Source organism: Elephas maximus, chromosome 8 (genome assembly GCF_024166365.1).
Source record: "Elephas maximus indicus isolate mEleMax1 chromosome 8, mEleMax1 primary haplotype, whole genome shotgun sequence".
Lineage (NCBI taxonomy): Eukaryota > Metazoa > Chordata > Mammalia > Proboscidea > Elephantidae > Elephas > Elephas maximus.
In genome coordinates, this window is record NC_064826.1 from 20,591,299 (window position 1) to 20,608,089 (window position 16,791).

The following is a 16,791-nucleotide window of genomic DNA, read 5'->3' on the forward strand; positions in this document are numbered from 1 at the left end:
TTCTTTAAGATGGCTTTGGGACCTTTTGTGACTTCATTCCTGCTCTCATCTCTCACCTCACCTGTCCCATACTCCTCCCTCAGGCTACAACCAAACTAGAATGCTGTCAGGTCTTATAGGGCAGGAAGTTCTCCTACCTCATAACTTTTGCAGCAGCTGCTCCCTCTGCCCAGAACTTTCTTCACATCTTCCTACTCCCTCCATTCACTTGCTTAAATTTTCACCTGAATAATTCCTAGTACTCTGTTATGGATTAAATTGTGTCCCCCAAAACAAGTGTTGTAAATCCTAACCTCTATAGGGTCACGATGAGGGTGGCAACAGTTTTGGTTGTTTTTTTTTTATGCCTGTGGTTATAACCCCATTTGGGAATAGGTTGTCTTTGTTATTTTAATGAAACAGGATTAGTGTAGGGTGTGTCTTGAGTCAATCTCTAGAGACATAAAAGAGATCGGACAAGTAAGCAAGTGAGCAGAGATGGGGTAGGATAGATGCCAAGACACATGGAGATCTCCAAGGAACCAGAAGGCAGAAACTGAAGAGGCAAGGACCTTCCTTCAGAGCCAACAGAGAGAGAAAGACTTCCCCTAGAGCCAGAACACTGAATTTGAACTTCTAGCCTCCTAAACTGTGAGAAAATAAATTTGTTTGTTAAAGCCACCCACTTGTGGTATTTCTGTTATAGCAGCACTAGATAATAAATAAGATGAACTCCTTCAACATCAATGCCATTTCCTCCAGGAAGTTTTCCCTGATCCCCACAATTGAGTACTTTCGTCTTTCCATCGTCACATGCACCACCAACATTTATTGATCCCTTACCATATGGCAGGGCCTGTTTCAAGCCCTTTACACCTATTATCTCCTTCCCCATTTAATCCTCAAGTAGAGTCCATGAGATAGGTAATAATACTACTATTACCAGGGTTGGAAGAAATACAACCAGGATGCTTCTTAGAAGCAAGGATGGTGAGACTTTGGCTCCCTTACTTTGGACACATCATCAGGAAAAATCAATCACTAGAAAAGGACATCATTGTTGGTGAAGTAGAGGGTGAGCAAAAACGAGGAATCTTCAGTGAGAGGGATTGACACACAATAGCCTCAACAATGGACCCAAACGTACCAACAATCACAAAGATGGCATAGGACTGGGCAACATTTCTTTCTGTTGTAAATAAGGTTAGCATGAGACAGAGCCAACTCAACAGCAACTAACAACAGCGACTACTATTATTACTATTGCCATTTTAAATATTTCTTGCCCAGACCCAGACAGTAAGAGATGGAGCCAGGTCTGAAAGCCATTAGCCTGACCTCAGAGTTGTGCTCTTAGCCATTGCCAGGGTTTTTCAGCCTGCAGGTCTATACCCACTGATGAAGCACAAAATTAACTTAATGGGTCATGACAAATATTTCATAAATGAAATAGAAAATACCAGTGTCGTCAAACTTAGCAAGGCTCTTGTTTTGTGAAACTTGTATTTCAGATATACAGATGTATGTGCATTAAGTATGCATGTTTGTACCAGAGCATGATATAAAATGTATTTCTTTTTGGATTACAGTTGCGAAAAGTTGAAAGCACTGCTGTCTTTTTCCACAGGATTTCTCAAACCGTTTAAATTTCTGTGTCCTCCACAATTCTGAGGCTCCAGGAGAGCAGGGTTTGCGTACTGTTCAGTTATGTACGAATCATCCAGTGCGATGCCTGGCTCATAGTAGTTATTCAGTAAACATGAACTGTCCCCCTCCTCAGACATGCAAATTGCTCCCAAGACAAATGAGCCTGTGAACCCCAGGTGTCCTGTGACAGGCTTTTCGGTCCGGTGACCTAAAATTCTAGAATCACTCTTGGAAAAAAGGCAGAAAAATCCATCCTAATAGATTAAGGGAGAAGTGGATTCCAACAAAGTTCCAGTGATCGTCTTCATCACAACGGAGTCGGAAAGCACAGACAGCATAATGCAGGAAGAAAACCCTGGAGGAGTTGCCCAGCTTGGCCTTTTTTTCAATAAGCTGATCGTCACTTGATTGACTGACCTCACATAAGAGTACGATACATGCTAAGAACCAAAATGTGTTCAGAAACAAATAGTAAATGTGCCAGGGAGCCAGAATTGAAGCACCGTGGGAAATTTCACAAAGAAATGTACCTTGATTTGGCCTTGAAGGGTAGGAAAGATTCTTATGGGCATAGAGCAGAAAAGGTGTTGGAGGAGACAGAGCACCAGGGAGACGTGTAAAGTCACCCAGTGTATTAAGTGAAGCAGTGCAGTGGGCCTCAGTTTGAGCTGTTCGGCCTGTCTGACGTGGCTTTGCTCACCGTGGGACAGACTGTCCAAACAACAATTGGAAGGAGTCGGCTTCCGGGAAGGTTTCAGCTTCACTTTTTAAGTTGACTGTGTGCATGGAGGGAAGATGAGGATGAAGAGAGACTGGACAAAACAAGGTCTGAGGGCCTACTTACACAGGAATTCTTCAGGACCAAGTGATAAACTGCCTCCAGTCCCAGAGAACAGCAGTCCTGTTTTCCCCCAGCTCTACTTGAAAGATGTGAGACTCCAGTCCTATAAGGATTAAAGGAAACCTGGCACTATTTTGGACAACTTTAGGGGAGTTTTGGAGTCCCTGAATGGTACAAATGGTTAACACGCTTGGCTGTGTCGGAGTTTCAAGTCTACCCAGAGGCACCTCGGAAAAAGGCGATCTACTTCCACGAATCAGCCATTGAAAACCTGATGGAAAACTCTTACACATTGCTGGTAGGAATGTAAAATGGCACAACCACTATGGAAAACAGTACGGTGCTTCCTCAAAAAGTTACAAAAAGAAATATGATCCAGCTATCCCACTCCTGGGTATATGTCCTAGAGATATAAGAACGGTGACACAAATAGACATATGCACAGCTATGTTCATTGCAGCATTGTTCACAAAAGCAAACAATGGGAACAACCTAAGTGCCCGTTAATGGATGAATGGATAAACAATAATTATGATACATACATGCAGTAGAATACTATGCAACTATAAGGGATAATGAGGAGTCCGTGAAACATCTTATGGATGAATCTGGAGCACGTTATGCTGAGTGAAATAAGTCAGTCACAAAAGTACAAAAATTGTATGGCCTTACTCTTATCAAAGGTCAAGAATAGGTACACACGTAGAAAGCAATGTTCTTTGATGGTTACTAGGGATGGGAGGCGGAGGGGGGAGTCACTTTCTAGATAGTAGACACTTGTTATTTTTGGTGACAGGAAAGGCAATACCCAATATGGGTGAAGTCTTCACAACTTGTCCAAGGTAAAAGAAGACACCAAGAAGTATGCAAGAATAAGGGACAACTTCAGCAAATACTAGAACAGATGATTTTGCAATGACAACAATAACAGCCAATAAAATGTGTGTGGTTTAACACAGGTAGACATATATGCATATGTGTTTATAGGAAGGCACATGTGAGTATACAAGTATACCTGTACAGGTGCATCTGCAAGCATATGTATACACATGTTTATGTGTGCAGCATATATATTCACATATACATGAAACCACATAGAGGGCACAGTTAAGGATACTACCAAGACATAACCAAACACCTCGTGGGATGGTTTCACTGACCTGAAGGCTTGGGACCATAATCGCCTGGGACAACTCGGTCAATCGGCATAACGGAGTTCATAGAGATTATGTTTTACATCTTAGCTTGGTGAGTAGCATCTGGGGTCTTAAAAGCTTTGGAGTGGCCATCTAAGATAACAGCTATTGATCTCTTCCTGTCTGAAACAAAGGAGAGTGAAGGAAACCAAAAACTTAAGGAAGAAATTAGTCCACAGGACTAAAGGCCCACGAGATCCACAGCCTCTTCAAGCCTGAGACCAGAAGAACTAGATGGTGCCTGGCTGCCACTACCTACCATTCTAACCAGGGACAATTAGAAGGTCCCATTTAGAATGGGAGAAAAATGTAGAACAAAACTCAAATTCCTAAAAAAGGCCAGACTTTCGGGACCAATGGAGAGTAGAGGAACCCCTGAAACTATCGCCCCAAGATATCCTTTGATTTTGGAACTTAGATAGGCTTGTAAAATAAACAATATCACCTAAGAATACTGTGCTCCCTTAAATTAATCAACTATATGGGACCAAATGGTCAACACTTACTCTAAAACAAATACGAGAACTTGAGGAGGGCAGGGAAGCTAGATTAATGGAAATAGAACAAAAAGAATGGAAATAATAAGAATGTTGACACATAGTAAAAACTGTAACCAATGACATCAAACAAGTTGTATAAAAAATTGTTAAGTGGAAACTTATTTTGCTATGTAAACTTTCACCTAAAACACAATAAAATATTAAAAAAAAGAAAGAAAGCCCAATGGAACACAGTTCTACTCTAACACACATAGGGTTGCCATGAGTCAGTTTGGCATCTTTGGGAACATCAAGGCTGGACTGGGGCAGGGTTCGCATTTCCACAGGTAGCACTGGCCCCAGGGCCCCGCCCCCATATGCTATCAGAGGCCACAGGCGTCCACTGGGCGGCAAAGTCCATCATGACATGAGTCGTAAAGTCAGACTGCCCAGTTCAAGGCCTGGTGGTGCCACTTCCTAGATGTGTGACCTTGGTAAATCGCTTGACCCTTTAAGTCTCTGTCTCTTCACCTATGACAAAGTGGTTAAAAGAGCTAATATGCCTAAAGGACTCAGAACAGTCCTGGCACCCAGGAAGTACACAGTAAGTGCTGGGTGTTATTAGCTATTCCCCTATACCGAATTACCATTTATCATGTAAATTGCTTGGTACAAAGTACAAGTGTCTTAGTCATCTAGTGCTGCTATAACAGAAATACCAGAAGTGGATGGTTTTAACAAAAAGAAATTTATTTTCTCACAGTCTAGTAGGCTAGAAGTCCAAATTCAGGGCGTTAGCTCCAGGGGAATGCTTTCTCTTTGTCAGCCCTGGAGAAAGGTCCTTATCATCAATCTTCCCTGGACTAGGAGCTTCTCCGCGCAGGAATCCTGGGTCCAAAAGACGCACTCTGCTCCTGGCACTGCTTTCTTGGTGGTATGAAGTCCCCAACTCTTTGCTTGCTTCCCTTTCCTTTTATCTCTTGTAAGATAAAAAGTGGTGCAGGCCACACCCCAGGGAAACTCCCTTTACATTGGATCAGGGATGTGACCTGAGCCAGGGTGTTACTTCCCACCCTAATCCTCTTTAACTACAGGCGGAGATTATGATTTATAGCACATAAGGAAATCACAAAATGGAGGACAACCATGCAATATTGGGAATCATGGCCTAACCAAGTTGACACATAGCTTTGGGGGACATAATTCAATTCATGACAACAGGCATGCTAGATGGCAGCGTGGTCATGGCAATCACAATGAATCGTTCTTCCTGAGCACATGTAAATGCCCCTGGGGACTCCCCTAAAAGTTGGGGAAAGCATTCAAGGGCTGCGAAGATAATGAGTTTGTATAAGGGAGCAATGTGTGACAAAGTTAGAAATGCCAAGGTGACTTTGTTTATGCTCAAGGGGGATTGGCACGATGGAAAAGGCTGATTAATCAGTTCACTAATCTTATCTATTTAAAAATCTAGGACACTGTAACAATCCTTTTCAAGGAGCCCTCTTTTCTCTGAAGGAGCTCTGGTGGTGTAGTAGTTAAGGGCTCGGCTGCTAACCAGAGGTCTGAATTTTTCAGTCTTTCAACTGACCCTTAAGGGCAATTCAACAAATATTTGTTGAGCACCTACTGTGTACCAAATGCCTAGATGCTAGGGATACAGTTGGAAACAGGAGCACCATCCTTCTTGAGGGAAGACTAATTAATGCATCCTCAATGCAAATGGAACACATTAAAACCAAACCCCTTGCCTTCCAATTGATTCCTGCTCACACCAACCCTATAGGACAGAGTAGAACTGCTCCAAGGGGTTTCCAAGGCTGTAATCTTTACACAGAGCCCTGTTTTGTTTTTGGTAATCTTTATGGCAGTGGGCTGCTACATCTATCACCCACTGAGCAGCTAGTAGGTTCAAACCTCGAATCTTTCATTTAGCAGACGAGCACTTAACCACTGTGCGGCAAGGACTCCTTTGGAACCCATTGTTGTTGTTGCTGTTAGGCGCCTTGGAGTCAGTTCTGACACATAGTGACCATATGTACAACAGAATAAAACACTGTCCAGTCCTGCGCCATCCTCACAATTGCTTAATCTGAGTCCCCTATGCTTAAGCCCATTGTTGCAGCCACTGTGTCAATTCAATTCCTTGAGGGTCTTCCTCTCTTTCTCTAACCCTCTACCAAGCATGATGTCCTTCGTCAGCAACTGGCCTCTCCTGATAACATGTCCAAAGTATGTGAGATAAGTCTCACCATTCTTAGTTCTAAGGAACATTCTGGCTGTACTTCTTCTAAGACATATTTGTTCGTTCTGGCAGTCCGTGGTATATCCAGTGTATACCACAGACTGTTGTTTGATTCTTTTAAATAAATGGTTCCATTTAGAACCTTGTTAATAAGTTTCCCTAAACATTGTAAAGCGAACCCTGGTGGCGCAATGGTCAAGTGCTCGGCTGCTAAACAAAAGGTCAGTGGTTCAAACCCACCAGCCACTCCCAGGGAGAAAGATGTGGCAGTCTGCTTCTGTAAAGATTATAGCCTTGAAACCCTATGCAGCAGTTCTACTCTGCCCTAGAGTCACTATGAAGTGGAATCGACTTAACAGCAATGGGTTTAGGCAATGGGTTAAAACATTGCGAACAGCATTTACAAATTTAATATATTGCTTTACTTTTTAAATACTGTCCTCAAATGCCTGATCTAACAAGCAAAATCTCTTCATATAAATAATAAATTATAACAATAACAACTAATTTGTTGAGTACTCTCTAAACGCCAAGCACTATTGGAAGCTCTTGTGTAACTCATTAATCTCTCCTGACAAACTTACGAGATGGATAATATTATCATATCCATTTTACAGTGAGAAAACCGAAATACAAGAATTTTAAGTTACTTGCTCTTAGTCACACATCTAGGAAATGGCTATTGACCTAACAACTCATAGATGTAATACGTTAAACTTATAAATACCGTATAGTGAACATCAGGGTCTCTTTCAATACTGTTTTTCAAACTAATAAAATTCTTTAATACAAGTCTAAAACCAATTGCTCAATTGTATATTTTATAATGGAATCACAAGGTGAATTGGTCAGATTCTCTAACCAGAAAAAATTCTTTTAACCTTACAAACATTTTAAATATCAAATTACACTGAATATTGCTAAGCTTAACACAAAAGTATGAATGCTATGGTTTGATTTATCTCACCATCTTCATATTTAATTCCAAACCCTCTCAGGATTAAAAGCTATTTCCCACTAAGAGCAAGGATTTACCATTCCAGGCAAATTAAGATTACTGCCCACGCTGACTGGGCTTACCTTCACAGGAAAATGGACTTCTTGCTCGGTGGGCTGAGGTTGGCTTTTGGTCAAAGTTTTTTGGGGAAGATACAGCAAACAGAGTCTTCTCCCACCACGATGAACATACCAAGCCTCTTGTATATAGATGCCAAGTCAACAGCCTTCTCTCAGTACCCACCCTACAGATTATATCCCAGTGATACCTTACTCATTGATGAACCTATGGACCTCTTGATGAAGTTCTGAGGCAGGTAAAATTCTGGTAATCTCCACCCAGTTCCATCCCTTCTTGATTGGCTCCAACTGATCTCTTTACTGGATGACTAAAGTTGGCATCTTTTTCTATACATGTCCTTCTACCACAATCCTAAAGTCAACTTAATGATAAAAAAAGGTAGGTTGACATTACTTACAGGGCACTAAATTTCTGTTAACGGTGATGGAATAATCTGGAAACAGAGAGTGGTGATGGCTGGACAACACGATGAACATGATCAATATCACTGAACTGTACTCTTAAAAAATGTTGAATTGGCAAATCTTGTGTTTTACATATATGTATAATATACATATATATTTTTACCATAATAAAACAATTTTAAAAAGATAGATTGAGTCAGGCTATAGAGGGTTGTTATGGGCTGAATTGTGTCCCTCTAAAATACATGTTTTAAATCCTAATTTCTATACCTGGGGTTATGATCCCATTTGGGAATGGGTTGTCTTTATTATGTTAATGAGGCAGGATTAAATCCACTGCCATCAAGTCGATTCTGACTCATAGTGACCCTATAGGACAGACTAGAACTGCCCCATAGGATTTCCAAAGAGCGGCTGGTGGATTCAAACTGCCAACCTTTCCGAGGCAGAATTAGTGTAGGATATTATCTTGAGTCAATCTCTTTTGAGATGTAAGAGAGATTAAAGAAGCCAGCAGAGCAGGCGGAATAGACATGCCAAGCCAAATGAAGATCACCCAGGAGCACAAGCTCAAAAGAGACAAGGACCTTCTTCCAGAGCCAACAGAGAGAGAAAGCCTTCCGCTAGAGCCCTAAACTGTGAGAAAATAAATTTCCGTTTGTTAAAGCCACCCATTTGTGGTATTGCTGTTATAGCAGCACTAGATGACTAAGACAAGGGTCTTAAGAATCGGCTAAATTTAGTAAGCAACAGATAGTTTTTGACAATTTTGAGAAAGGCATTAAAATCAGATTGAGGCCTGGGAGTCCCAACTCGAGTTGACCAACTGGCCCCTAGAGGGCACTCCAGACCCCTCCCTTCTCCACTGGTTTACTCCTCCCAAGGTGGAGTCAGATGGTGAGCAAGCTATTTCAAATCCCCACCCCCAACACACATATAAAACCAAAAACCCACTGCCATTGAGTCGATTCCGACTCATAGCAACCCTATAGGACAGAGTAGAACTGCCCCACAGAGTTTCCAAGGAGCGCCTGACGGATTTGAACTGCTGACCTCTTGGTTAGCAGCAGTAGCACTTAACCACTATGCCACCAGGGTTTCCCATACACACCCATAAAAAGGAAGAAAAACTTGCTAAAATTGGAGAATGTGGATAAAGTCACATTTTCTAGGGATAAAAGCCAAAACAATGCAAACCCATCGCCTATGAGTTGATTCAGACTTATTGGCACCCCATGTGTTCCCTGGGTGGTGCATCAGTTTGCATTCAACTACTGACCTAAAAGTTGGTGATTTGAACCCACCCAGTGGCACTGCGGAGGAAAGACCTGGTACCTGCTTCCATAAAGATTACAGCCAAGAAAACGACCCTATGGAGCAGTTCTACTCTGTCACATGTACAGTCGCCGTGAGTTTCTAGGGAGACTTAAAAAGTAAAGGTTCCAGTACAAGTGGATGTGGTCTCCCTCCCATCCTTCAATATATCCTGAACAGTAACAACGGCTACCCTTGCCCTACTTGGAGGCACCCTGGCCTCTTTCCCTCTCCCACAAAGTAGCCAGGCCCTGCAGTGGTTAAGAGCTCAGCTGCTGACCAAAAGGCTGATAGTTCGAATCCACCAGCTGCTCCTTGAAAACCCTATGGGGCAGTTCTACTCTGTCCTATAGGGTCACTACGAGTCGGAATTGACTTGATGGCAGAGGGTTTTGGTTTGGTTTATGACGGCCGGGACAACCCAGCCTTGGGGCAAAGAAGCTACTGGTTGCTCTATGTCTCTGAAGTCTCTGGTAAGTGTGGCTTTTTGTCCCACTAGGAAGTTCAAAGATTCAGATTTGGGCATTGATGGGAGCGAAATAGAAACCATTAGAGTTCAGCCTAGCTTTTCTGATTTCTGCATTGTGGTTGAGGTCAAATATCCAGCTAATAATGCAGTGTTCCTTTGCCTGGTTGTGTCATTGTTCCCTGTACATGTATTTCCCCCAGGACCTCATGGAGAGAAGAGATAACTGGCCAAGGCAGGATTCAGGTATTCTCAGATCCCCAACCAAATACCCTCTCTACATCATCTTAATATCAGCCCTTGAAAGACACTCTGAACTCTCTACCAAAACCAGAAAACCAAATATGTCACAGTCAAGTCAATTCCAATTCATGGTGAGCCCGTGTGGTTCAGAGTAGAACTGAGCTCCATAGGGTTTTCTTGGAGCCCCGATGGTGTAAACAGTTAAATGCTCGGCTGCTAACCGAAAGGTTGGCAGTTCAAACCCACCTAGCAGCTCCATGGGAGACAGACCTGGCGATCTGCTTCCATAAAGTTATAGCCAAGAAAACTCCACGTGGCAGTTTCATGCTGTCACACGGGGCCGCTGTGAGTTGGAATCAGCTTGACAGCACCCAATAACAACACTAATGATTCCGAGCACCTTTTCAAGTGCTTGTTGGTCACTTGAATATCTTCTTTAGAGAAATGTCTGTTCAAGTCCTTCGCCCATTCTTTGATTTGGTTGTGTGTCTTTTTGTTGTTGAGTTTTAAGTGTTATTTATATATTCTAGATATTAGGCCCTTAACAGATACGTGATTTACAAATATTTTCTTTCATTCTGTGTGTTAACGCTTCACTTTCTTGATAAAGTACTTTGATGCACAGAAGTGTTTTATTTTGATGAAATTCAATTTACCTACTTTTTCTTTAGTTGTTTTTGCTTTTGGTGACATATCTAAGAAACTATCGCCAAAGCCAAGGTCAGGAATAATTACCTCCATGTTTTGTTCCAAGAGTTTTAGGATTTTAGCTCTTACATTTAAGTCTTTGATCTATTTTGAGTTAATTTTGAATTGCTCTTTTTTTAATGAGATCATTCACTCATTTCATTTATTTATTTGGTAAATATTTTGAAACAGTCACCTTTGGGTGTGACTCACCAGCTTAACAGATTTTCTCTTTGGGAACTTTCTCCATTCATAGAGGTGGCCCCCAGCAGGCGTGTCTCTACTTCAGAATCTGTCCTCCTCCCCACTGCCAAGTAGTCCAGGGGTAGTCACCTGATCCAAGCTGTGCCAAGTGTATTCTCTGTCCCAGGAATTTAGAATGTTTGGCTAAGGGACACAGTGACTAGAAGCATGCTGGAACTGAGCCACATTTATGATGGAGCTATAGAGGAAAGATCTATGGCCACCACTGAGGTCCACAAGGCTGACGTATTCCTACAAAGCCTTCTGGCCACAGATGATTGGTTCAGAGCAGACACCTGACCCAGGCTGGACCAATCAGATATTTTCATGGAGATTTTAGATTGAATTTGAAATCTCTCTCTCTCCCTTTTTTCCTTTCTGTCATTGAAATTGGACTACAATTTATGTAACCTTGAGAGCTGTAGACAGATGCCATTTACCACCAAATGAACTGGGAAACAGAGAAAGTCCATCAGTGATGAGAAAGCAGAGAGGTAAACACACACAGAGAAACATATGAGAGAGACTTCCCCAGGGCCCCACAGCACTCTAGTCCCTCATTCTCTTCCTCAGACCCACAGAATCCCTTTCCTTGGGTTTCATAAGTTCCTGAGTATTCTTCTAATAAATTGTCTTTTTTTCCCTTAAGCAAGACTTTTGCCAGAACAGTTTCTGTGGAATGATGTGAGCATAAGCCAGAATTCAAGGGGTAGCAGGATGAAGGGGAAATGAGAAAGTAGAGGTAATTGTTTTTGTTGTTGTTGTTAGGTGCCGTCAAGTCAATTCCGACTCATAGCAACCCTATAGGAGAGAGTAGAACTGCCCCATGGGGTTTCCAAGGAGCAGCTGGTGGATTTGAACTGCCGACTTTTTGATTAGCAGCTGAGTTCTTAACTGTGCCACCAGGGCTCCAATAAGTAGACTATTCCTTTAAGAATAATGCAAAAAAGGAAACAATGGACAGGCTGTGATAGCTAGAGACAACTTGAGGTCAAGGTAGAATATATTGGAGATAAAGGAGGTTTGAACATATTTATAGACCTTTGGAAAGGAGCTAGTAGAAAGAGAGGTTGAAGTGATAGGAAAAAAAGAGAGAAATTAATGTGTCCTAAGGAGAAGAGAAAGCACAGGAACAAGAAGGGGTTGAAAGAAGGTGGGGCACCTCCACTTTTGAGATAAACTGGAGGGGAAGAAGCAAGGATAGGTGAGGATGTGAACATGAGTGTTTGTAGGGGGCTCAGGAGGGAAAGAGAAATCAAGCTGATTCATCCTTGCTTTCTCTGTGAGACAAGACTAAGTCATCTGCTGAAAAGTGGGGCCCAGAGGTCAACAGAGAGCTTTGGAGGAATAGTGAAGGTGAGGTGTGGAACAGACCCTGTTGAGGGAGAAAGCACCAAACAAGAGAGTTAACCACTGGTGTTGAGGACCCAACTGAGATTAGGAACCACTCAAACATGGCAACACCAATCAATGCAGCTGTGCACACAGACGCTCAAACACCAAAAAAAAACCCGTTGCCATCCAGTCAATTCTGACTCATAGCGACCTTATAGGACAGAGTAAAACTGCCCCATAGGGTTTCCAAGGAGTAGCTGGCGGATTCGAACTGCTGACCTTTTGGTTGGCAGCCAAGCTCTTAACCACTTCACCACTCAGGTGGCCAGTATTGGTTTGTTTGCTTGTTTTTTTTTTTTTAGCTCTCTTTCTTTCTCCCTGGCTCGCTCTCTCTCTTTTTAATATATTGTTTATGATTCATGTGTCTTCAATAGCCTCCTACCTTTCTGTAGCAAGAAGATGTTCCTGGCAAAACTAGATGTCTCAGGCTCATTCCTGCCACGTGCAGGTAGTCCCCAGCTTGCAACATATTCCAGTTACAGCAAACCACACTGAGAACCACCCTTTCTTTTTTTTCTTTTGTACATTTTGTGGTTAGTAATATGTACTACATACGATGTTACAGTACGTAATTTGTTGACGTTCTCATTCTCGTGCCAACCCCCAAAGATAAAGATTGGATTTATAAAGATACTGATAATAAAAGGCAATAATAATTACTAAAAAACTGGAAAAAAAAAAAAAAGGAGGTATGTGATTTACTTCAGAACGGGCTTACAACATAGTTGTTGGACCAGAACCTCATCGTAAGTTGGGGACTACCTGTATTGGCAATGGGCCATTCCTATAAAAAAGCCTTGGTTCCTTTTAGTGGGCATGGTATTTACAGACCACAATCTAGGCACTAGAAGTGATCATTGCTTCTGAGTTGTCATTTCCAATGGACAGGGCTAGGCAATATGTATTTTTGAAAAGAACAGAGTTTATACTGATATTTCCAACTCAGTTTTAATCTTCAATTGTTTACTTATACTTGTGTCGATTTTCTCTTACACTGAAAATATTAGTTCCTATTAACTTTAAGACAATTACTTATTTACTTTATCATTTAACATATATAAAATAGTTTCAAAGAAATAATACCAATTCTTTACAACTTCTTTTTGTCCTTAAAAAAAAAAAAATTCCACTAAAAATACTATGATTTAAAGTCACATGAATTTTTTTTTTTTGTTAGGACACCAACTTGATACATACTTAGGCTCATTCATCCCTGTTGTGTTCAAAACGGGGGATTGACTACACAAGTATCTATGTGCTGCCATGGAAAGTCACAGAATTTTACGTAGTTTTATCTTAAAATACACTAAACATTTACATGATTACAAAGCTGAAAATACAAAACAAGGTATATTCAGAAAAGTTTTACTTCTAACCCTTCCCCTCTTGTCTTGTCCTCTTCCGTGGATAATCATTGCATTAGTTTTTATTTCTCCTTCTGGTGTTTTTTCTGCAAAATCAGCGTGTACAAACATACACGCAAGCATTTGCTTCCACACACACTTATATTTCTTAATAAAAGAGGTAACATTTTATAGTTAGTGTTTGCATGGTATATCTTTTTCCATTCTTTTACTTTCAACCTATCTGTGTCTTCATAGTCAAAGTGCATTTCTTATAGGCACCATATAGTTGGGACTTGTTTTTTAACCAGTCTGATAATCTCTGCCTTTTGCCTGGGGGTATTTAGACTGTTTCCACATAATGTGATTATCGATATGGTTGGGTTTAATTCTATCATTTGCAAGTTGATTTCTATTTGTTCCATCTGTTCCTTGGTCCTTCTTCCTATTTGCGTATCTCCTTTTGGATTGAGAATTTGCTTTTCTTTTGTAAATCCACTTTATCTCCACTATTGGCTTATTAGCTAGACCTCTTTACATTTTTAGTGATTGCTCTAGATTTTACAAATATGCACCTTTCATTTATCAGTCTACCTTCACTTGATATTATATCACTTTATGTTTAATGTAAGAACCTAGCTACAAATAAATCTAGATACTACGGGGGATTGTGGTGCGATGAATTACTGAATATGGCCCCTCTAGCCATGGTCTTTGTGACTCACACACAATGATTAAGTGGGACTATGCAAATAAGGTAAATGGAACCTGGGATGGTTGGGGTTATGTGTTAACTTGGCTATGCCATGATTCCCAATATTGTATGGTTGCCCTCCATTTTATGTGTTGTGCATCCTGATCTCTATATGTTGACGAGGCAGGATTGGTGTGGGTTATGTCTTGGGTCACAGCCTTGCAGGAAGGTGTGACTCAAGTCTTATCCTTGCTGAAGTTACGTCCTTCCCTGGGTGTGGCCTGCATCTAAGGTAGATGTGTAGATACTTTGGTAGGGCTCTCTCTCTCTATCTCTCCATCTGTATCTCACATCTAGTCAGTGATCGACTGACCTCTGGTTCTTCAGACTTGAGCCAGAGGCCTGCTGTCTGATCTGCCAGTGGTCAGCCTATCATCTGACCTGATCTGTCAACTTCCGCAACCTTGTGAGCCAGCAGCCTCTGGTCTGAACTGCCAGTTTTTGGGTTCATCTCTCCCTGCAGCCACATGAGTCAGAAGAAGCCTACGCCTCACCCGGAGATTTGGGACTTGCCAGCATCCACAACCATGTGAGCCATTTCCTTTTATACGGTGTCAAGATCGGGAAAACAATATCCATCAAGTTGCATACAAACCTGATGTAGATCGTGACTTTGAGCCTGATGACATAATTGGAAGACCATTTTGAGGATCCTGGAATGGAGTTCCTCCCATCAAGAGATGAAGTTTATTTCTCCTCTTCTTAGATCTGAACTGGCCTTGTGACTTTTTGCCCAATAGAATGCAGCAGAAGAAATGGTATCAATTCTATGTCTAAGCTTCAAAATGCCTTGTGTGTTTCAGATCTTTCTCCTGAAACCTTGTCCAGCCATCCATATGAACAAACCTAAGCTAGCCTTTTGGAGGACCAGAGGTCTATCACATGGAGCAGAGATGAACCATCCCAGCTCAGGCTAATCTAGACTATGCAGCATCCAGCTGACCTCAGACCCATGAATAAACCCAGCAGAGAAGTAGAGAGTGCCATAAGAGGGATTATAGGTGTCAGGATTGGTAAAGACGGCAGAGAGAGGAGGCATGTCTGACCTCTGCCTCATAGGAATCAGCCTTGGGCTGTTGATCTTGATTCTCCTTCCGCCTTGTGAAGTTACAGAAGGTCAGACACTGCCCCCACACCATTTTTACAAGGATACAGCTCTTTCCCTTAAAGTGCTTATAGTCTGGGAAGGGACACAGACATTTACACAGGAAAAAAGTGATCAATACCACCACTAGGTTCACAAAGTGTCAACACAGTAAAGAATTTACAGAGGAGACAATACTGTTCTGTATGTTTAATTTTAGCAAGTAATACAGCCACATGGTTCAACATTCAAAAGGTATAAAGAGCCATACAGGTGAAGAAAAGTCTCCCTTCCAGTCTGGTCCCCAGAACCTCTCATTTCTCCTACCTGGAGGCAACCACTATTTCCAGTTCAAGAGTGACATTGCACCAAAAGAGTAAAAAGACCACCTACAGACTGGGAAAGAATTTTCAGCTATGACATCTCCGACCAGCGCCTGATCTCTAAAATCTACATGATTCTGTCAAAACTCAACCACAAAAAGACAAACAACCCAATCAAGAAGTGGGCAAAGGATATGAACACACACTTCCCTAAAGAAGATATTCAGGCAGCTAACAGATACATGAGAAAATGCTCTCGATCATTAGCCATTAAAGAAATGCAAATTAAAACTATGATGAGATTCCATCTCACTCTAACAAGGCTGGCATTAATCCAAAAAACACAAAATAATAAATGTTGGAGAGGCTGTGGAGAGATTGGAACTCTTATACACTGCTGGTGGGAATGTAAAATGGTACAACCACTTTGGAAATCTATCTGGCGTTATCTTAAACACTTAGAAATAGAACTACCATACAACCCAGAAATCCCACTCCTCGGAATATACCCTAGAGAAACAAGGGCCGTCACACAAACAGATATATGCACACCCATGTTTATTGCAGCTCTGTTTACAATAGCAAAAAGCTGGAAGCAACCAAGATGTCCATCAACAGATGAATGGGTATAAATTGTGGTATATTCACACAATGGAATACTACGCATCGATAAAGAACAGTGACGAATCTGTGAAACATTTCATAACATGGAGGAACCTGGAAGGCATTATGCTGAGCGAAATTAGTCAGAGGCAAAATGACAAATATTGTATAAGACCACTATTATAAGATCTTGAGAAATAGTAAAAACTGAGAAGAACACATACTTTTGTGGTTACGAGGGGGGAGGGAGGGAGGGAGAGGGTTTTTTATTGATTAATTAGTAGATAAGAACTGCTTTAGGTGAAGGGAAGGACAACACTCAATACATGGAAGGTCAGCTCAGTTGGACTGGACCAAAAGCAAAGAAGTTTCTGGGATAAAATGAATGCTTCAAAGGTCAGCGGAGCAAGGGCGGGGATTTGGGGACCATGGTTTAAGGGGACTTCTAAATCAATTGGCAAAATAAT